Source organism: Panthera uncia, assembly GCF_023721935.1.
Source record: "Panthera uncia isolate 11264 chromosome A1 unlocalized genomic scaffold, Puncia_PCG_1.0 HiC_scaffold_17, whole genome shotgun sequence".
NCBI lineage: Eukaryota > Metazoa > Chordata > Mammalia > Carnivora > Felidae > Panthera > Panthera uncia.
Window position 1 is genome coordinate 108326926 of NW_026057577.1, and position 24020 is coordinate 108350945.

A 24020-nucleotide genomic window follows, 5' to 3' on the forward strand; every position below is an offset into this window, starting at 1 on the left:
TCTGGCCCTTTCCAGGTGGATGATCACCACTCATACTGGGGAGGACAAAGAATTTTACTGAGCCCACTGATTCAAATGCTAATTTTTCTTAGAAACATCTTCACAGACACACACACAGGAATAATGTTTAGCCAAATATCTGGACACCTCATGTCAAGTTACTCACCTTCAGTCAAGTAAGCACAAAAAATTAACCATCACATGGATGATTTTCTCTCATCTGTTAGGGCACTGTTGTTCATTCATATTTTTGACAACATGTTTTTAGGATTACAAAGGTTATTGGCTAAAACCCCTGCAACTGCCATTGAAACCACGTAAGACAATGAGTAAGCACATCTTTTTTATATACCTCAGAGAGAAGAAAACACAAGGTAGAATATAATGGGGAAAACAATCATATCAAGTCTAGCCTTGTTTTAGAGGAGACAGACATGCTTAGGTTCATGCCTAATTTATTGGAGATGATTTCAGTAGTAATCTGTGCCAGAAAGCATCTAAATTCTTTATATATAATGTCTCATTTAATTCTTTATATATAATGTCTCACAATAATCTGAATTGTGACAATTGCTGATAATTTACAATTGAGCAACCTGAAACCAAAGGGGTTAAGTAAATTATTCAAGAATGCACAGCTAATAAGTAGCAAAGCCACGATTTAAAATCTGATCAGTCTAATTTCTGGGCAGTCCTTACACTCTATCATCCTGTTTTCTTTCCTGTACTCTTGAGTTTCTTGGGAAAGTCCTTTTTCTTTTTTCTAAGCCACCACTTTTTAAACCATCATGAGGAGATAAAATTTTTAAAGGAACTGGAAAAAAATAAGAAATTGATGGCAGTAAATATTTATATGAGTAGAAGAGATTAGCTCTGCCTTAATCCTATCCCCTTAAAGAATATCCTTTCAAGTGTTGGGCTGAATAAAATATTGCTTTATTATGTAGGTTAGGGTCAACTTATGAATTAGTCATCTGTCACAATCAGAGTTTTTAGAAATCCTCAAGACCATGGCATAGCAGGGGCATGAAATAAATATTTTTCCAGTAATTGAACTCAGTTAAATTATGCTATTACATTATGCCTATAAAAACCCTTCTGATGTTCACTAAGTTAGTCAGGGTTCTCTTGCCTGAAAATAACAGAATCCCAACTCAAATTGGCTTACAAAATTTGAAATGTATTGGCCTATGTACACGAAAAGTCCCACCGTGAGCAGCTTTAGCTACAGGTGGACTCAGGGTCCTATTATTAGCAACCTGTCTCTCTCCTTCTCTCTGCCTGTCTTTCCTCTGTGTTGGCTTCATAGCCAGGCAAGATTTTTTTGCATGTCTTTCGCAAAAGATCCAGGAAAGCCCTCAAATTCTTTAATTGACTGTGTGGGTCCATGCCTGAACCAATCAATGAAACAAAGGGGTTCAGTACACTGATTGGCCAGGTCATGTTTCTACTCCATTCCCAGAGCTAATGGCTGGGGTCAGTCCTGCATGAACTACCTAGACTGATAGTGAAGCAAGGTAAGTTTTCCAAAGAGAATGAAAGAGTTATTTCTAATTGAGGGAGACTGGGTAATACACAGGCAGGAGTAAAAAGTTTACTTGCTTGACATTGTGTCATCTGTTTTCTGGGATAAGGAGCTTTAATTTTTGAAGTGTTCTTCAAATGGTAAGATCCAGAGTCCTCTTAATAAACTAGTTATTCTTCTATAACTTTTGTGACCAAGATGTTGAGTGACATATAGACCAAGTGAGAAACAGCTGAAGGGAATTTCCTTAGGGGATATATGTGTGTATGGGTAGTGGGGATAATTGTTATGATCTTCGAGCAGAGGAGGCAAAATGGAGAAATGAGTGCTTCTTTCAGGTTTTGGAAGGAATGATGGATATGAAGTAGCAGGGAAACAAAGTTGGAATTAATGTACAGTTAATTTATGCTGTTCACCAGGATTTTAGGCAGTTGGGACCAGAGAAATCCATAATTATTTAAATTAACTATGTAGCATTTTACCAAGTGTCAGACAGTGTTGTAAAACTTGAATTTTAACTCATCTGATCCTGAGAGGTAGAATTATTATGTCCATTTTCCATAAGAGGAAAACAACCTAGACAAGTTAAGTGACTTGCTGAAAGCTACTCAAATACTAAATGGAAGAGCCAGAAATAGAACTCAGTGAGCTCTATTTTGAACTTCTGATCTCCAGAGCCATAAGATAATATATCTGTGTTGTTTTAAGCCAGTAAGTTTACCGTAGACTGTTATAGTTGTCACTGGCATCTACTGCACTGTGCATCTTCTCAGAATAAGCCTTACCACCATCAATTTTATCTGCTTTGCAAGTGACTTAGTGACAGAGTAGAGACTGACTGTCTTAGCTAGGACTTGGACATCATTCTTGAAACTTAGAATTTCATTGTTCACACTTTTTCTAGTGTACATCCTTACAGCATATTTGAGAGCTGATGCTGTCTCTTCAATGACATTTCTAGTATATATGAATTAATAACAATAACAAAAACCCAAAACAAAACAAAAAACTAAGAGGAAGAATTGAGGAAAACAAAACTCCTTGGTTTTCTTGTTGGTGCTTGCTTTTTTGGTGAATAAACCATCTGCCTGAATGCCCTGTTCAGTTAGCATTGGGTGATTAATAGCATAGCTCATCTGTGAACTACCACGGAGATCTCTCCAAGAAGTGCCAGGCTGTAAACACCAGCAACTGATCAATGCCGTTTTGATGAAGTACTGAGACTCCTTTTTATACAAAGTCTTTTTTTATGATTCTTTCTAACACTTAACAGACCACTGATCATGGAAAAGACATTTCAAATTCGTAGGCCAGTGAGTGTTCTGTTGTTCTGTTGGCCTCTTTTCCCATTTTACTCCCTGCAGAGTTTTTTGAAGGCAGTAGTTGTTTTTGTTTTTGAAAGAGTGATGTGTTTTTTTACTTTTTCATGAAAATTACCAGAATTACAATGGAATTTTTTTTCTAGTTTGTATAATTATGATTAATGATGAGTAACATAATTTCAGGAATTACAATCAGTGAGGCAAAGCCTGACATGTAATTTTAAGTTGTAGTACTGAGTTGCAAGTTTTAAATTGATTCTACATCAGAATCAATATCTTTTACAATCCAAAGTAATTCTCTTTATGGAATGCTATTTTGAATGGAATGTTGGGAAGAATAAAACTGTTGTATATTTTTACTTTTCCTGTTAGACTTTCTTGTTTTTGTAAAACTCTCTATTATGGAGAATTTCAAGCATTTAGAGAAGCCATATCTGTATTATACTAAACTGCCACATGTGCATCACTCAGCTTCAGCAGTTACTAGCTCAGAGCCAATCTTGTTTCAATTATCTCCATTCATTTGTCCCCACCCCACTGGATTATTTTAAGGCAAAGTGCTAGTTTTAAAATATTGTTTGGGCGTGTGTTTGGGGATTAGATTTAACTTTTGGGGTGGAGGATGAACTATTTTCTTTTCATCGAAGAGAAACATTCCTTTCAAAGCAAGATTTTGATGAAATTTTTTCACATTTTCCTTTCTGAGAAAGAGATGATTCTGTATTTCTTCTAAGCCCCTCTGAAGTATACTGTCTTATTAATAGTTCAGCAGATTGAGCTCCTGCTGTATGTCAGGAAGAGTACTGGACTTTGGTGACACAGTGACGACTAAGGAAAAGGGCGTGTGCTCAAATAAGTCATTATCTAGCAGGGTGAATAAATAAGCCTAGTAATGCATGATGAGAATAGTGGTAGAGTTACGCAGGGTTATGAAAAAGGAACATCTAGTCCAGCCTTGGAGTGTTAAGAAGGTGTTCTAGAAGACAGATGTCAAAATAGACACTAGAAGGATAAATAAGATTAAGAAGTAATGAGGGTAGGAGTAGGGCAGAGTTGATCTCCTGTGAGGGAAAAACTATGTGAAGATCTGTGAGTAGAGGGGATTATATTGCACCGATGGCTGCAGGTAGAATATAAAAGGGAAAAGTGGTAAGAGTTGAGGCCGGAGAGGTGAACGAGGAGTTTGGATTTTAACTAAAGCTTAGGGAGAGCCTTTAGAGCGTTTTATTCAGGGGGCTGACAAGGTGAATCACAGAATGTTGTTACAGTCTAATCACCACAAAATTTACCTGAGGGATTTAATCACTAAAGTAAAGACATCAGACAGCTAGTCACATCCATGCCTGGGTCTCTGGCCTTCTGACTTCTGGTGCAAGGTATTGTATCTTCCTCTGGTTCTTCTTTCTTGTTTTTTTGTTTGTTTGTTTGTTTGTTTTTTTAATTTTTAATCACTAAAGGCTGCCAGTAATTCTCTAAGTGGAAATCATCTTACTTTGGTCATTAACCCCCAGTATAATAGGACATAAATCTAAGGAGTAAGACTCCTAGTCCAATTTCCTCAGTAGTAATGATTGCAGAACTATTCAAACCATTGATAATCTGCTGGTTAGTCTGTAGTGCTTTTTCCCTCTCTGCCACTATGCCTGCCACCTTACATCCTCAAATTAGAACACTAAATGACTAAAGCCCAAAGGATTTGGTTGCAATGATGTTACACTGGGAAGAAAAGGTTAAGTGTGACCAGGGGGAATGAAGGACGCATGAGCAGAGGGCAGGCAATCTAGCTCCATGGGTTCAGGGATTTCAGAGATCTTTCCCACTAGAGTATCAGGTTTGAGCAAATGAGAAGAGCAGAAATATTAACTTTTTCTTGGTACTGCTAAAGAGCAGGAGTTAGTAAACTGCAGTCCATGGGCCAAATTGAGCTTACTACCTGCCTTTGTAAAGAAAGTTCTATTTGAACACAACCATTCTCATTCATTTACATATTGCATATGGCTGCTTTTATGCTATAATGGTAGAGTTGAATAGTTTCAACAGAGAGAATATGGCCTGCAAAGCTTAATATATTTATTCTCTGGCCTTTCACAAAAAAGATTTGCCAACCCATGCTATAGAGGGTGAGTCACTGAAAGTGAATCTTGGACTCAATTCTGTTCTGGAATCTGAAGAAGTACTCATGAGTGATAGGGCCCATGGGGGGTTCACGTAGGTGGGTCTGGAGCCTTAGTTACCATGAGGCTGAGGGTTTCCTTGGGCCCTATAAGGCCTTGCTTCGGGTGAGATGTTTGAGGAAGCTGCTTTCCAGTTCATTGAACCCCAAAAGGGCTTTCATTTAAAATTACCCAATATAAGCTCAGTGGTGGTACAAGGACACTTCTTACCATCTGGGGACTGGTGAATTTCCACTGCTGTGTGGCATTTGCTTTATGGCATTCAAGCGAAGAGCAGAGCTTTCACTTCCAGCTGTGAGGCATCTGGCTCAGATGCCTCCTCTCCTCTTTGCCACAGTATTCCTGATGTTCCCGCTGTGTGTTCTGAACTGGATTGGCATCTATCTTCCCCTCTGCAGTGCCCTTGCAGGCTTTGCCAGATCCACACCAGCCCAATCCATCTTCCTTTTGACTCAGCAGGCTTGCTCTCTGGGTGCCTTGCTACCCTTGGGGAAACAGCACAGTTTGAGTTTGACTGTGAAGACTCTCAGAGCTGTACCCCGAGTGGAATTTATTAATTCACTCACTATAGTGCCTTTTCTCAGCATCAACTGTATGTATGGGTAGAGGTCTGCATGAAATACCACTTGAATCACTGAAAGGTCTTCCTTCGTCCAAAATATTTTTTTCTATTGACCCTGCTTATGGTGCTTGAACTATCCCAATTTGAGTTAAGAATCCAAGAGCACTTCTTAAAATAATGTTTCCCCTGCAGACTAACTCAGCCAGCTACTAGCTGCTACTTAAGTTAAATATGAATAAGTTAAGTGGAGTAACTGTAGGAAAAATCAGAATCTCCAAGTAAAAGGGACAAGGAAGAGGAATCTTGGGAATGCTGGTCACAGACAGGCCCAATTGGCACATTCAGAAAGAAATATATAGATACTGTGTGCCTGGGAGAGAAGTTATAAACTTGGAGGAAAGGGCATTAAAAGTATTCTGACATTGAAATTATGGAATAGTAGAGGTGGAAGAAGCTGGTTGTTGACAGGTGAGACTACAGAGGGACAGGAAGGAGCTGAGACTTCCCTGAGGAACTGCAGAGAGTAATTAACACAATTTGGACAAGGATCTAGATCTGCTGACACCTAGGTCCAAGATTTTTCTACATCCTGCCTTTTCCCAAAGTGTGCTCTGGACAGTACTAACTGTGCAAATATTAATAGGATTTTACATGGAGAAAAAGACATGGTGGTTAAATAAGTTTAAGAAACAAGGTTAGAAAGAGACCTTGCTGGTCAGGGTACTCATCTGGAAGTCTTGGGATATGACCTCTATCCAGTAGATACTTACTGATAACGTGCTATAAGCTATCATGCTAATAGCTGGAGGTACAATCATGAACAAAAGAGAAATGGCCCTTTTTCTCATGATTTGACAGCCTGTCTCCCCACCAGAAGATATATATTGATCAAATAATCATACAAGTGAATATGTATTTACAAACTGACTAGTGCTCTATGGGGATGTAATTTAGTTCTCTAGAAGTCAAAGAGTCCTATTGGTACGTGGTTCAGAGATGACTTGTGGGATGAAAGGGTTCTTGAGCTGGTAAGTGAAAGGTAAGCATAAATTAATTAGGTGAAGAGCAGTCCAGGCAGGTTCATGCAGCAGGAAGAGCATGGTGCACTAGAGCAGAAAGTTCTGTTTAGGTCCCCTGGTTGCTGGGGTGGGGAGGGGAGAGGAGGAGACAAATGGGCTAGGACACTAGGCTTCATCCTCTAGATACAAGAAACCTTGACTATTTCCCCAGTGTGTCTTACAAATTCTCTCTGTGCTGTGAAAAAGGTTGAGATATGCTGCATCAGGGAAACTAAAAGGCTGAATTTAGTGAGTTAGGACAGTGGTGAGAGATGAAACTATGAGATCATGGTAGAGGCTTAAGATACTCCCTGAGTGACCTTGCGTGAGTTCCATACTTTTTTCGAAACTCAGCCTCTTCTTCCAAAATTGGACCAGACAATCTGTTTGGTTTTTGCTGTAATCAGTTCTTCTTTTACACTCCTCTAATTTTGATTTAAAATAAAAAAAAAAAAATCAAACAAGAGTATTTGCCTCAAGAAAGGCTGTACCTTTAGACTGTCTTCCAGGTCAGGCTGGATTTAAGGACTGCTGACTTACTTTTGCCTTGGCCAAGATGATTAGTGTGTTAACATGGGGGCCAAGCAGTCCTGCCGGCCAATAATCAACTGTGATTTCATATGACTTGTTATTACTATTCTCCATTCACTCCCTGACATGGACTCAGGAGCCTGAGTTCCCTATGCCTTTCAATTCTAAATATAGCAACTCCCCTGGTCACAGACTTGGTTTTTGCCATCATAGGAAGGGAAGTGGCAAAACCTAGGCTTGCTTGTCTGGTGAGTAGGTTGCTAGAGTCCTGGTTTTATGCTGCCACATACCTCAGCTCATTTTGGACCATCACTGACAAACACATTCCTCAAAAAACAAACAACACCTCCCCCCACACACACGCACAGACACACAAACACACACACACACACACACACACAGAAAACTCTCTTCCTGGAGTTAGCATTTCTTCTAAGACTTCCAGGAATGTGTGGTGGCTTTTCAGGGCTATTTTCCTTCCTCCCATCAACCAATTCTGACTTTGTGGCTTACACATTTCATAGATCACACACAGTTAACAACTGTTGTGATACTCTGGGATGTGATGACCGAGTCCCTAGCAAAACCTGTCCAGGCAACTTCTGAGCAGTAGATGTAAATGCAAATACACTGAACTCCTTCACCTTCTGGGAACCCTTAGGACTGACTCTCTAATGAACAGAGAGGATTTATAATGGGACTTCCCTATACAGAGAACCTTAAATGAAGAAGAAAGAATTGGGGAGAAGTAAGAACACTTGAGTTCCATGTTAGAGAAACTAGATTCAAAGCCCAGTTCTGTTATTTACAAGACTTGTGCCTTGAGTGAGTTACTTAAATTCTCTGGGCCCCAATTTTCGTATCTTTTAAATGCAGATTTTAGTAAAGTTATAACACAAATTAAATGGAGGGATGCATGAAAGGACTTAGCATACTCAGGCCTATAGTAAACATTCCAGTAATACTGGTAATAAAATTAAATATACAATAAGTCTTCCATAGTCTTCTCTATTCTATTTATTCCTTTTTTCTATTATTTTTAGAGAACCACCGTATTTTTCCTGTGATCTTCTATAAAAGTTCTAGCTGTGTTCTCCTATGTAGTCATGACTAACATCAGGGCCTCTGTTGTGGATATTCCTGTCCACCATCAGAGAACACTGTCAACATTATGGTACCTTATAGGATTGAGCAGTCCAAATGTTCCTTATGAATTCTCCCATCTGTGCAGCACAGGTACTTGTGTAGGATGACAGTGGTTCATGAGACCATCTGAATGGAAAACAGAAAGTGGATGAGCCAATCTTAAAGGGTATTGGAAGCCCTAAGGTAGCAATTGCTTCTAGCAGACTCCTGGGGCTGTTTTGGCCACATTTTCAGTGAGTTCTATACTAAATTCCCTTTAGCCCCAGAGGAGAGGGTCATTATTTCTGTCCTCAGATTGTATGGCCATTGACCCAAAAAGACTGCATATCTGTGTGCCTATCCCGGCTTCATTTTTTTCATCCCTGGGGCCCAATAGGCAGCCTTGACCCTGATTCATTAGCCACAACACTTCTAGATACTTATTTATTTTTGGAAGAGGACATGTCGGTGAAGGGCAGAGAGAGGGGGACAGAGGGTTCAAAGTGGGCTCTGCGCTGACAAGCTGACAGCAGCAAGTGTGATGTGGAGCTTGAACTCATGAACTACAAGATCATGACCTGAGCCTAAGTCAGAGGTTCAACTGACTGAGCCACTGAGGTACCCCTACCAACAATACTTCTAATTGCTGTTGGGTCCAGATGTACCAGGCATTTCCTGTTGGGCATACATCACATGTGTTGTTTCCTTCCTGCCTCATTAGTCCCACATTGATTTCTGATTCTGTCTCTTTCTACAGTTCATGTTAGCCCAGCAATGAACACAGGGCTTGCTAAAGAGAGCCAGTGACTCTTCCTTTGGTGTACAATGGAAAGCATAAAGGTTATTCCAACTTAATACAATTGGACTCTGAACAAAGTTGCTACTTGTCCCTAATGGGCTTTAGAAATAGTTTTTTTGTTTTTTGTGTTTTTTTTTTTTTTTATGGCAGGGTGTTCATTAGTCTTCCTGAATAGATTTCATTAATATCTCTCCCCTCCCTTCCCTGATTCCAGCAATTCTTTTATTGTTCACTTACCCTCTAGGAAACTGAACTAGGTACTGGGAATACAGTGATGTATAAACATGTCCCCCCTCCATGGCACTTACAATGTAGGAAGAGAGACCAAAAAAATGTTAAGAATTTACAGTACTACATATCTGATGGAGGAAATTGAAATTGCTAAGAGAGCACAGAGGGGGCACTTAACAGCATACAGTGATAGCTCACCTGAGGAATGAAAGTTGAGTAAAGGTTATCTAGGCAAGGAGAAGCTAGTTAGGATTTTTTAGCGAGGAGAAAATATGCCAATAGATATCAAATCATTCTTGTAAGTTTGCCCCTTACCGTGAGAATAACAGGGATCCATAGAAGGTTATTGAACAGGAAGGTTATATGACAAGAGAAATATTTTAGTATTATTAGTCTGTATGCAATGAATAAGAGAGCACAAGCCTTGAAGAAAGAATATCACTGTGGAAGTCTCTGCCATAAACTAGAGAGCTGGTAGGATTTGAAGTGGAAGCCACAGGATTTGGTGTTTGTATGTGAAGTTGGGGGCAGCGTAAGAGACAGTGAATCATCAGTATTGACTGGGTTCCTGTACTGGGTGAATGATAGTGCTTTCTAATAAGACAGGGATCCTGAAATAGAAGGAAGATTTGAAGGGAAAATAAAGATCTTAGCTTTAGATGTTGAACCTGAATTGCCTGCAAGACTTCCTTTGTGGGTATATTTGGTGGAAAATGAAGTACTATGGTAAGTATTCAAGAAGGTGCTCTGAAGCCATAGATTTTGGAGTCACCAGCAGGTAGAAGATATGTTAAACTGTAAAAATAAATGACATCATTTATATAAGGAAAGTATGGAAGGTAAGAGGGAGGCTAAGAATGGGACTCAGAGTGTTACAGCATCAAAGTTCATGAAAAGAACTAGAAGAATAGCTCAGAGAAGAAAGAAATCAAGGACTTGTTGCCAGACAAACTTAGAGGTAGATTTCCTTTCGGGGGGATGGTCTAACAGGAATATTCTAATAACTCATGGGTGTAAACATAAAGAGACCTACTGGTCTGTCAGCCACAGGTCTTGGATTTTGTGCAGAGATGGTAGCAAGCTGAACACAAAGTCATCGTTATTGTCAACATTACGGTCAAAAGCAAATGTGGATACTAAACCCTTGAAAGTCAATTAACTGGATGATGTGGGCTATATTTATATGATTTAATGCTGACAGATTAATTTCCATTATAGCTTAGTGGCTTTTTTTTAACAGTTTATTTATTTTGAGATGGAGAAAGAGAGTGTGTGAGTAAGCACATGAGTAGGGGAGAGACAGAGAGAGAGGGAGAGAGAGAATTCCAACCAGGCTCCACGCTTTCAGCACAGAGCCAGGATATGAGGCTCAGTCTCACAGACTGTGAAATCATGACCTGATCCTAAATCAAGAGTCAGACCCTCAACCTACTCTGCCACCCAGGCACCCCTAGCTTAGTGTCTTTATGACTCAGTATTTTCCATTTCCTTCTTAGTAAGTTGAGCTTCTAACAAGCACCCTCCACTCCAACTCTAAGTGATTGACGAGTTTGGGAATATGTTTTTCCCCCAATATTTTAATTATATTAAATATATGGTTATATCAATGAAGAAAAAGACTACAGGCATTTATTAATGAGGTATAAGATATGGAGGAAGAAGTATGAGCCTTTGAAATGTTGGGTAAAATAAATCTACACGGTGATTCAGAAGAATTAGTTTTAAATTCTGACTCTGGCCTTCTTCTGTGGGAAGTAGAGCACTTCTCTAGTCTCAGTTTACCTATCTGTAAATGTAGAAGACGGGATTCAAGGATCCTCTTTGTCAGTAATATTTTGTGATGTCTGAATGTCCTTACATTACTTACTGCAAAATGATGGGTGGGCAGTGTATTTAGAATTCCGTGTGGTTCCTATCCCTACCTAAGGCTTATGACTGTCATTCCTGGACATTAGAGCTGGACAGCATGTGCATTCATGACCTCCTAAACTTCTGACTCTTGAAGAGAATACATTTTTTAAATTGGTTATTTAAAAGTTAAAGTCATCTTAGTCTGCAAAAAATGGGAGGTGTGTGGTATTTTCCAAATAAAAGGAAGTGATAAATACGTTATTCTGTGCTGAACACACACTATGTCCCCTACTTTATTTTTTTCAAATAAACAAGTGAACATACAGCACTTATTATATACCAAATACTTTCTAGGCACAGGAATGTGAATATGATTAAGACATGGCTCTTAAGACTGCAGTTTGATGAGAGAAAAAGATAACCAATAATACAGCATAAATGTTCTGACGGATATGTAAATTACTTTGCTATAGGAAATATGTGATATTTAGTCACCCATCCAATCAACAAATACTTAGTGCTGACTATGTACAGATCTTGCTCTAGGAATCTTGATATGGTAGCTATCAAAATAGAGAAGGTTCCTACTTTAATGGAGCCCAAAGTCTAGTAGAAAGTAGTAGTAGGAAGAGAGAAAATGAATCAATAACAAATGAAATAACAAGGCAATAAAGACTTCCAGATGATTGTAAGTACTATGTGGAAACAATATTAAGTAGGGAATAGGGAATGATGGTGAGGATTATAGTTTTGTATAAGATGACCAGAAAAAAAATTGTCTATAAGAGAAGGTTTAAGCAGAGAACTAAGGAAAGTTAGAGTGATGTGAGGTCTAGGAGAACACTGGTCCAGGTAGAAGGAAAGGCAAGTGCATAGACCTTAAGACACAAGTATGCTTGACCTGTGTGAAGACTAGTGAGGAGAAAAGTGTGGCTAGAACAGTCTGAAAAACTAGAGGGATGAATTTTCCATTGGCTGTGGGAAAAGCAACTGTGTCAGGGAGGGGAAAACAGGATTTTGACTTTGAACATGTTAAATTTGAGATTCCTGTTAAATACCTAAAAGAGATGATATAAAAACATATAAATATATGATTCTGGAGTTCATGTGAGGGTGTCCTGTCTGGAGATTTGAATGTAGGTGCTTTCAGCATATAAATATACTTAAATATTTAATATGACTGAAAGTTATCTATCAAGGAATGACTATCAGTAGACATATAAGAGAATCAAAAGAACCAGCAAAGATAAACTGAGACAGTCTGCTCAGGAATGTAGGAGGAAACTGAATAGTAGTGACCTAAAAGCCAAGCGAAGAAAGAGAAAGAGTTTTGAGAAGAAGGGAATAATCAGTAGTGTCAGTGATTCTGATGGCTCAATACTGACACAGAGAGGGGAGAATTGCTGAAGAGCAGTGGAGGAGGGACTTGAGGGGTTCAAGGTTGAGGGCTGGATGCATGAGAGACAGGTGGCCTGAGGTAACTGGTTGTGAAGATGGAAAAGAAGGGGCCTGAACAGGAAGTAAGCATGATGAGGCTGACCAATGGATTGGATACTGCGGGGGTGTTTTAAGGTCTAGAGAGGAAGTGTAGAAGATTCCCAAGCTTAATATCTGAGTAACTAGAAGAATCAAATGATGATGCTGTTCATTAATGGAGGAAACCAGTGGCAGAGGAGCTGTTTTAGAAGGGGAAGAAGATGGTAAGTTTTTAGGACAAGCTGATTTTGATATCCGTTTAGGATATCCAAGTGAATTTATACATTGGGAAGTTGCATATGGAGGTGAAGTTCAGGAGACAGCTCTGAGGGGTTTCATGTGTATTTCATCATTACTGATGTACAGGCATACAGGTGGATGTCATTACTGATGTACAGGTATACAGGTGAATGTTTGGGAAAAGGTGTCAGAGGATCATGTGATCCAGAAGTCCTGTGATAAGAGGGAAGTATGGAGAAGCTGGGAGTCAGCCGTCCTGAGTTCTAAGCCCAGCCTATCATGGACCAGTTGTGTGAGTTTGGACAGTGGTGTGGTCAGTGAGTTCTCTCCTGTGTGAGGTATGGAGAAGAGCAACTGTGAACTTTTTGAGGATCCAGAGTACTAGTAGATGGAGAAAGTATTCAAATTTATTCTACATGCTTATGTCATTACAACTACTACACACACACTAATGAGACTGCTACTACAACAAACACGACTATTAATTTTATTAACAATAATAAATGCCCAAGTATATGTTATAAATGAGGGGAAATCAGTCTCTTGAGGTGAAATTTGTAGAAGGAATCTCTTCTCCCTGCCATTAAAATGTATGTCTCCAATAAACATTAAAAAAAAAAAAAGGTGGGGGGGAGGCACCTGGGTGGCTCAGGTCATGATCTCAAGGTTTGTGGGTTTGAGCCCTGCGTCAGGCTCTGTGCCGACAGCTCAGAGCCTGCAGCCTTCTTCGGATTCTGTGTCTCCCTCTCTCTCTCTTTGCCCCTTCTCCACTTACACTCTGTCTATCTCTCTCAAAAATAAATAAACGTTAAAAAAAATGGATGCCTCTCTGTCTCTCTCTCCCTTTCTCTTAAACTCACAGGAGATGTACTGCATTTCAGTGTATCCAAGAAACTAAGCACATGCCCATTAACTCAACTGAATCATTTTGGGAGGAAACAGACAGTTTATAAGATGGCTTTAATAAGAACCCACTAGGCTGAATTCCCCTTTGCTCATTTCACTCTGTCCTACAAAACACCTTTTAAACCTCTGCTTTTGACAAACACTTGGTTTGGGTTTCCTTAGTTTTCCTAACAACTTTGCCTCCCTGATGTGTGCTGTCTTGCTGTGGAGGAACAGAGGCAGAAGGTGGTGGAGGTGGCTGTGCTTTTCAGTGCTCACCAGCCTGTCTTCCCTCACTGTCACTTGTCAACCTACCATAGCCAGCTCAGAGCTCAGTCCGAATATCCTCAGCAGCTATTCCCAGGACCGAGCAGGGATGCCCTGCAGGTGAGAACTGAAGGCTGGACCAATTCCTCTTGTGATTATGTGGATCTTATTTATTGATTGATTCACTTCTTTTTTCAATGGGCAAAGGTAGCAGGACAACTATAATGATGTGAATGAGGATGATGATCCCTAGCATTTAGCACCAATGGCAGGTACTGTGCTAAGAGGTTTAAATACAGTTTATCAACTAAGTTTCACAAGAATAATATGTAGACTCATGATTATTGTTCTCAGCTGAGAAAAATGAATTAAAAAAATAGTGTTTTCAGGTACACCCCGTAGTTAGTAGAGCTGAATCTTAAATCCAAGTCTTTAAAAAAAAAAAGTTTGTTTGTTTTTTTAGTGTTTATTCATTTTTTTACAAAAGGAATAAATGTGAATAGAAAACAAAGAGCTAAAATAAGAAAAATAAAACAACATATCCCTACTATGCAGAGATCACCATTATTTAGGCTACATTCCTTTATGCAGCCCCTCCCATCCCCCCGCTCCTCCCCCCCCCCCGGAAAAAACAGATTTCCCATTGCTTTCCAAATACTGACCTCCATGCTATGACACCTGGGTATAAAAAACTTTGGCTTACTCATTGAGTTTCATCTACTTCCTACCTTACAGACAGGTAAGTGCTCTTAGGGAAAAATCCTGTAATTGCAAACCTTAACAAGGTTGAATTCCTTCAGCTTCTGCCTACTCTTGTTTGCATTCTAGCACCTTCAAATAGTCAGTGTTGTATATTGTCCAGAGCTTATAATTGTTAATTGGCAGGAGTACCAATTCATTACACACTCCCCAGCCCTTTCTGGCACCAAAAACTCTCTCATATTGTTTCAATATTTGTTTCTGTTACAACTGAGGTTAAGTGTCTGTTTCATATAGGGTCACTGTATATTTCATGTGGACACTCTGTTCATTTCCTTTACCAATTTTTTTCTATTGTGTTGTTTCTCTTTTTCTCTTGTTTTGATTGTTCTTTATATATTAAGGACTGTTCTTTATATATATTAAAGATTAATGTTTTATCTATGACATCAGTGAGAAATATTTTCCCTTTAAAATATTTTTATGTTATTAAATGTTGAGTTATAAAGTTATTTTAGGGGTGCCTGGCTGGTGCAGTTGGAAGAGTGTGCAACTCTTGACCTAAGGGTCGTGAGTTTTAGCCCTCAATGGGGTGTAGAGATTACTTAAATAAATAAGACTTCAAATTTTTTTAAAAAATAAAGTTATTTTGGGGCGCCTGGGTGGCTCAGTCAGTTAAGCATCTGCCTTCAGCTCAGGTCATGGTCTCGCGGTCTGTGGGTTCGAGCCCCGCGTCAGCCTCTGTGCTGACAGCTCAGAGCCTGGAGCCTGCTTCCGATTCTGTGTCTCCCTCTCTCTCTGACCCTCCCCTGTTCATGCTCTGTCTCTCTCTGTCTCAAAAATAAATAAACGTTAAAAAAAAAGATTAAAAAAATAAAGTTATTTTAATTATATTAAAACTTACAAATATTTTATATATAGGTTTTCAATTTTGGATGTCTATTACAAAGGCTTTATCCACTCTGATTTTAAAGGAGTATTCTCCATGTTCTCTTCATGTACTTAATACAGATTCCTTTCCCCCTTGCATTGTGACCTTTAATCCATTTGAAGATTTCCTTGGTGTATGATGTGAAATGATGATCCAACTTAATCTTTTTTTTTTCTAAAATATATTCATTTTCCTTAGTATCAGTTAAGAGTACATGTTGAGCTCACTCATTAGAAATGTCTCCTTCAGTATATACTAAACTTTTGTATGTTTGAGGGGTAATTCTGGATTTAATGCTCTTTTCAATGGGTATTTCTGTCTATTCATGTACGAATATAATTTTAAGTATTGAGTCTTTATGGTGGTTTTTAATATTTTATAAGACTATTCTACCTTATTGCTCTTATCTTTCAGCATTTTCCTGGCAATTTTTTCCTTGTTAGACAAAGTTTTTCCTCCACCAAATTCCATACTTTCATCTAGTGTATTTTATTGTCAGGTACTGTGTCCATTCGTGTATTACATGATTACAGAGAAATTTATTGCAGGCCTTTCTATGCTGGCCTTTGTGTTAAGTATAAGAAATAACACATCTGTGTGAGGCACCTGGGTGACTCATCTGGTTAAGCATCTGACTCTTGGTTTCAGCTTAAGTCATGATCTCATGGTTCTGTGAGTTCGAGCCCTGCATCAGGCTCCACACTGATAGTACAGAGTCTGCTGGGGATTCTCTCTCTCCCTCTCTCTCTGCTCTTCCCTCCCTCCCTCCCTCACATACTCTCTCTCTCAAATAAATAAACTTAAAAAAAAAGAAAAAAGGAAAAACACAGGTGAGAGTCCTTATTCACTGAGCTTCTAGTAGATCCGTGGTACTTTTAAAAATGTGGAATATGCAAGGAATAAAAATATTGTGAGCTCTGTTGTGTACATCTGTAGTCTCAGACATTCCAAAGGTTATTGTGAAGAGCCATCATGTTTGAGAACCAATGGCCTCTGAGGAAAACCAACACACTATGGCCTCCTTCTGTCTGACCAGAAAATGTCTGGTCATTTCTCTTTAGTTTCCATGATGTCATAAATCAATACGGTCAACATGGAAAGGGGCATCACAGATCCTAATCCAGTCTTCTTACTTATGGAGAAACTTAAACCCAGATGTGATATGATCTACTTAAAACTGAGTCAGTGGCCTATTTGATCAGAAACCCAACGTTTATTTTCAGTTCCATTTTTTTTTCCCTGACAATTACACCATGCAGAGACCTCATTGAACAAACCAATATCTCATGATTGAGAGGTGTGAAATTAATTTAATTCATATGTAAACATTTGAAATCATTCACCAGGCTAGGATTGTTTTCACTCAATATTTTGAACATTGTTCCTAAATTTACTCATTATCTATTTTTTCCTACATTTATTCATTTATTGACCAAACACAGTTTCTGAGGGTTATATGTTCTGGTTGATGTAATGAAATATCAAACTTTGAATCTGTATTCAAATGATTTTAATTTGAATGCATATGTAAGATACATGCACATGAACTATTAAACTTACAATTTGGGTAGAGTACAAGACAATTCAAGGAATGTTACAAAGCATTTACATGCTACATGAGTAAAATAGATAAAGTCACTGTTGGTTGGGAGTAGAGAATATGCTGTGTAGGAGGTGATTATTTAGCTAAATATGGAGGGGTGATGAAGGGCACTGACACGAGGAGATATTACACATATAAACTCAGCAATTATGAGAAGCACTGAGAGCCTTTTCTCTCCACATCTGTCCTTTAACAGAGCTTTTCTGTTTGTAACTATGTACATTTGTTTTGCAACATCTTTTGTCTTTCCAAAAGTGGAAATTATTTGATAAAAAGTTATTGATAAATACACTACACAAATAGAAAAGCCTCCCTAAAGAACTAACATCATCGAGGCAGATAGTGTTTGATAAGAGTGAACTTTCCAGATTATTGAAGCTTGCCCTCTAGAATGTTAAGACTATGCTTTAAAAAAAAATTACCCACTGTGGGTATAAATTTGTGTATAATGAAATTTAGACTTTTATCATGCAACTTTTGAACTGTTCCTGGAGATAAGAATGATAAGAAATATGTCTTCTTGTACTCTGCTCAATTGAATAGCCCTGTTTGTCTTTAATTTCTGTCAATTGCAATGCGGATTAATTTCTTTTAAGTTTCTCTGTCCCCTCCCTCACTGTGTCCTGTTATATACTTCAATATTTTAGATATTTATTTCTAGCAATCTGGTTTCTCTTCTAAACTGTTATTTTGTCCCCCCTGTTAGCTATACAAATTAATGGCAAATGGATCCAGGATGGTTTGTAGCGTAGGGGAAAGGGGCTGGATTGAGAGGTAGGAGTTATTGATGGCTTTGCCAACAAACTAACTGGGGATGTATAACCTTGGGGAATTTACTTTCATTTTCTCATGCCTGGGTTTTTCAGTTGCAAAATCCTGAATGTGATTATGTATGGTTTTCAATTTCTTTAGGGATCACACTGGATAGGACGCAGGGGCTAGGTGAAGGTACTCTTAACTTTTCATACTCCCTCTCACCATATTATAGTCAGTCTATTCTAATTTATCTTTTGTATCTTGAATATTTTTATGACAAGCACTCAATAACTTTTTAAAAATTGTGAATGCTACTGCATTAGAAAGTCAATGGCTACGATTTATTCATGTATTGAAAATCTCTATTCTCCAATTTATCATAGGCTTTTACATATATTATCTCTAATTTTCACAAACTCTTACAGGATGGTAAAATACTGTCATTTTCACTTTACATTTGAGAAAACTGAGCCTCAGCATTAGAAAAAAAAAAAAACAACCAACTTTCCTAAGACCGTATAGCCAGTAAATGGCAAAAATAAAATTCTAGCTCCATGCTACAGTTTGGGGGAAATTTCACCTTGTCTCCTAGTATGGCTCCTTTCACTTGCGTATAACTACTATTACTAGATGTGGTATAATTATATCTATTCTGAAAAACCTCAAAGTGAATTAGTCTTCTATGAGAAAATTCTGTTAACTTTAATGACATTTGCCCATGCTTTTCTTTGACCTTTCCTTGTCTTTTTCTCTGATTCATGACCATGCATCTAAAACTGCATTACATTTGTAGTTTAAAACATTTATAGACACATCAATTGACTATAAGGGAGAACATGGACAGACAGAAGAGGAATACATGTTTGAAGGAGGACAAAAAAAATCCCAAATTATATACTTAAGATAACATGAATACTACTTTTGTCAAAATAAGTCTTTTTTTTTTTTTACTTTGAAAACTAGATCTTCTATGTAGTGGGTAAATTTCCATCCCACAGTGAACTTTGATGTATTTTCTGATTTGTAACTTGGGTTTGCCAAGTCTTAAGAGAAAGTTGCCTCTGTTGGCAGGAAGGAAGAATTTAAATAATGAACTGAATCCAGAGAATTGTGAATACACAATTGTGCTGTGCACACATGCGCCTGCCTTTGTCTCTGAATAGCAGTAATTACTAGTTCCCTGTACCTCTTATTCTTTTCACCCTGAGCTGTCAAACTTCTCACCTACCTCTTAAAAAAAAATCAGGAGTGGGTAATGTTCTTGCCTTTTCAATGAAACAGCTCCAATTTAAGAGAGCAACCAAGAAACGCCCAGATACTTTGTCCCCAGTCACCTGGCTTTCAGCCTAAAGAAACGTTTTTTTGTGTTTTTCTTGTGTTGTGTGTGTGTGTGTGTGTGTGTGTGTGTGTGTGTGTTTTCTCCTTGTCAAGAGATAGTGTAAAGTCATGACTTGATCTTCAGTGCTTTAATAGAGCATCTTACTGCTCTTTCTTCATTTTTCTGAACTCTGATTTACACAACCAAGCCTGATTATGGTCTCCTTTCCAAGGTTTCTTCACTTGGAAAGTATACCCTTGAGTGAGCCCTATCTTCTCTATTCTACTTTGTGTTTCAGGGAGTCATGACCCAGAATTTCTGAGCATCTTTTACAGTTCGCTGAGGTTCCTGTCCTCCATAAAGCACCACTTTCTTTAGAAGTGCATGGAGGCTGAAAATAAAATATAGTATGGCCATATTAAATACTTTATCCTACTCAAGTCTCCTAGGCAGAGTTCAAAAACCTAGGAGGTACTATGGCATAATAATCACAGAACTTAGAATCATATAAACTTAATTGAAATCCAAGATTAATTTTCACTACTAGTTGTATGTTCTTGAGAAATTCTTCTTATTCTTAAATAACAGCTTAATGGAAATATAATTCATATACCATAAGCTCATTTTTTTAAAGTGCACTGCTTAGTGGTCTTTAAGATACTTAAAAGGGACTTGTGCAAGATGGCAATGTAGGAAGATCCTGAACTTACCTCCTCCCCGCAGACACACAGCTACATATGGATCATTTCCCTCAGAAAAAAATCTGAAAACTAGATGAACTACTTCACCAAAACAAAGGACAAAAAGACCATATCACATAATAGGGAGGGATCTCAACAGTACAGTGCTTTTCCCAGGGAAGTGGGAAGTCAGTGTGCCACATTAGCTACCACAGCCCCTGGGATCTGCACTGGACAGACAAGCCCCTCAAATGTCTGCCTTAGAAAACAAATGGGGTTAATGTCAGTGGAACCCTAAGCACTATAGGAAACTGGAATTCTCTTTTCAAAGTGCTTGCATGTGGTCTCACTCACCCAAGGTCCAGTGAAAAACCAGCAGTTTGAAAAGCACCTGCATGGTACTTGAAGGAGATTCATTTGCTAATCTAAAAGCATTGCCGGAGGGCCAGAAGACTGTTGAAACTCCTTGGAGATGGAGGTACTGATAAATGCCAGTTTTGTACTCTTCACCTGCTCAGCTAGCATGGCTGCACAAGCTCATGCAACACCCTTCTGTTACCTTGCTAGGACAGGTAGGACAGGTGGTGGCAGCTCTCTCAGCTGCCTTGCTGAAGCTGGAGAGAGTGGCAGGAATAGCATCCCCCCAACTCCCTGACTGGGGATGGTGAGCATGAGCAGTTGTGCCATTTTCTCGTTCCCAGCCTGAAGCTGACATGTGTGCATGGACAAAGCACTCTCCCACTTCATTTCTGAAGCCCACAGTCCGTGCAGTCAGGACATTCTCTTGCTGCCTTTCTGAAGTCCCATGAGTGTACTCCATTGCTAGCTAAAGCAGCAGGCATATATAGTCAACATGGGGGGTATCCTTTGATCACCTGGCCCTGATGGCCAAAGAAACTGGTTTTCCTCCATGAGAAAGTAACAAATGGAAAGACGGTTGTTGGCAGGCCAAGGCACTGCACAGAAAGCAGACTGAAACACAAAGCCAATCATCCTGTGAAAATGGTCTCTTAACTAACCCTGGAGCTTCAGTCTAAAGGATAATCTTCACAGGCCCATACATCTAGAGACTAAGGTGGCATTGCCCGGGAATGTAATCAGGGAGACACCATCCTTGCACATTCACTTGGCTTTATTAGAACTTGATGAGACCTCCCAGAAAGGGACTTATACACTTGTGTGGAGTACTGATATTTGCAACTATTGAACACAGAATACCTCCAGAACTCTTGGTATTGTGTTCCATAGGACTGTATTCCACAGTTCCCCAGGACTATATATATTTACATGCTTTAAAAGCTGCCACTTGAGGGCCTGACTTCCAATCAGCCTGAGACTGGGCACTAAGTGAGATTCCTCCCCTTGGAACACTGATAGTTTTTGGCACACCCTCAACAACAGGTGCACATCAAGAACAAAACAGGTGATTTAGGCGATTACAAAAGTTTGAGAGACAACCAAGAGCTAGGGCAAGGTTAAATGGGAAGGTGAATTACCTACACAAAACCATTTCTCCAAGACTGAGAGAGGTAGCTGCTTTACCTAATGGATAGAAACAAACACAGAGAGTCATGAAAAATGAAGAAACAGAAATTTTCCAAATAAAAGAAGAATAAAAGACATTAATGGTACAAAAATTATAATTTACCTGGTAAATAATTGAAAGTAATGGTCATAAAAACGCTTACTGAACTCAGGAAAAGAATGGATGGACACAGTGAGAAATTCAGCAAGATAGAAAATATTAAAAAGTACCAAACAGAGGTGCCTGGGTGGCTCAGTCAGTCAAGCATCCAATTCTTGGTTTTGGCTCAGGTCACGATCTCACAGTTTTGTGGGTTTAAACCCCACATCAGGCTTGGAATTCTCTCCCTCTTTTTCTGCCCCTCCCTGACTCATGCTGTCTTGGTCTCTCTCTAAATAAGTAAATAATCTTTTAAAAAAAAGTACCAAATAGAAACCACAGAGCTGAATATTATAATAATTGACATGACAAATATACTAGAAGCGTTCAATAACAGACTGAATGAAACAGAAAAACATGGATCAGTGACGTAGAAGACAAAGCAACTGAACTCACCCAGACAAAGCATCAAAAACAAAAGAACAAAATTAGTGAAGGAAATTTAAAGTATCTGTGGACAATGTCAAGCAGCATAACTTTTGCATTAGAAAGATCGTGGAAGAAGAGCAAGAAGAAAGGGGTAGAAAATATATTTGAAGAAGCAATGGCTGAAAACTTCCCCAACTTAGGGAAAGCAACAGGAATCCAGGTCCAGAAAGCCCAGAGACTTTCAAATAAGATGAATCCCAAGAGATCCATAACAAGAGACATAATAATGTCAAAAGTTAAAGAAAAATTCTTAAAAGCAGCAAAAACAAAACAAATTGTTAAATGCAAGAAAAACCTCATAAGCAATTAGCAGATTTCTCAGCAGAAAATTTGCAGGCCAGAAGGGAGTGGCATGACATATTCAAAGCCCTAATAGGAAAAAGCTTACAATGAAGAATACTCTACCCAATAAGATTATCATTCAAAATCGAAGGAGAGATAAAGAGTTTTCCATACAAGCAAAAGCTAGACTTCATCTATACTAACTTGGCCTTATAAGAAATGTTAAAGGGACTTCTTTAAGCTTCTAAAGAAACTTGTTTAAGAAAACATGAAAGTAAAAATCTCACTGGAAAAGATAAATATATAGTAAAGGTAGTGGATTAATGACTTATTAAACTACTGTATAAGTTAAAAGACAAAACTAGGTTAAATTAACTAAAACTATAATAATTACATAAAATGAAAAGATATAAAATGTGACCTCAAAAACATGAAACAGTGGGAGTAAAAATGTAGTTTTGAAATGCATTCAAATTTAAGTTGTTATCAATAACAACTTAAGTTGTTATAATTTAAGTTGTTAAAATAGACTTATATAGGAGCACCTGGGTGGCTCAGTCAGTTAAGCATCTGACTTCGACTCAGGTCATGATCTCTCAGTTTGCAAATTTGAGTCCCATGTTGGGCTCTGTGCTGACAGCTTGGAGCCTGGAACCTTCTTGGGATTCTGTGTCTCCCTCTCTATCTGTCCCTCCCCCACTCACACTCTCTCTCAAAACTAAATAAACATTTAAAAATTAAAAAAAAAAGATTTAGGGTAACTAAAATGGATTAAAACAACCACATATACAGTGCTTATATGAGACCCACTTTAGAAGTAAAGACACAGACTGAAAGTGAAGGGATAAAAAAAGATCTTCCATTCAAAAGGATCTGAAAAGAAAGCTAGTATGCTTATACTCATATCAGACAAAATAGACTTTAACACAAATAATCTAATAATAGACAAAGGGGGTGCTACCTAATGATAAAGACCTCAATATAGCAAGAAAATAAAACATTTATAAATATATATGCACCCAACATAGGAATACCAAAATCTATAAAGCAAATATTAACAGACATGAAGGGAGAAACTGACAGAAATACAATAATAATAGGAGACTTTAATGCAACACTTACATCAATGGATAGATCATTCAGGTAGAATATCTACAAGGAAACATAGACCTTAACACATTAGACCATATGGGTTTAATATATAAAAAGCAGCATGATACAGATTTTCCATAAGTGCAAATGGAACATTCTCCAGGATAGATCACATGGCAGGCCACAGAACAAGTCTTAATAAATTCAAGAAGATTGAAATCATATCAAGCATCTTTTCTGACCACAATGGTATAAAACTAAATATCAATTACAAGAAGAAAACTGGGAAAACTACTAATATGTGGAGATTAAGCAACATGTTACTGAACAACTCCTGAATCATAGGAGAAATAAATGCCTAGAGACAAATGAAAACAGAAATGTGACATAGCAAAATCTATAGGATGCAGCAAAAGTGGTTCCAAGAAGAAAGTTCATAGTACTACAGGCCTATCTCAAAAAAAAAAAAAAAAAAAAAAAAAAAAAAAAAAAAAAAAAAA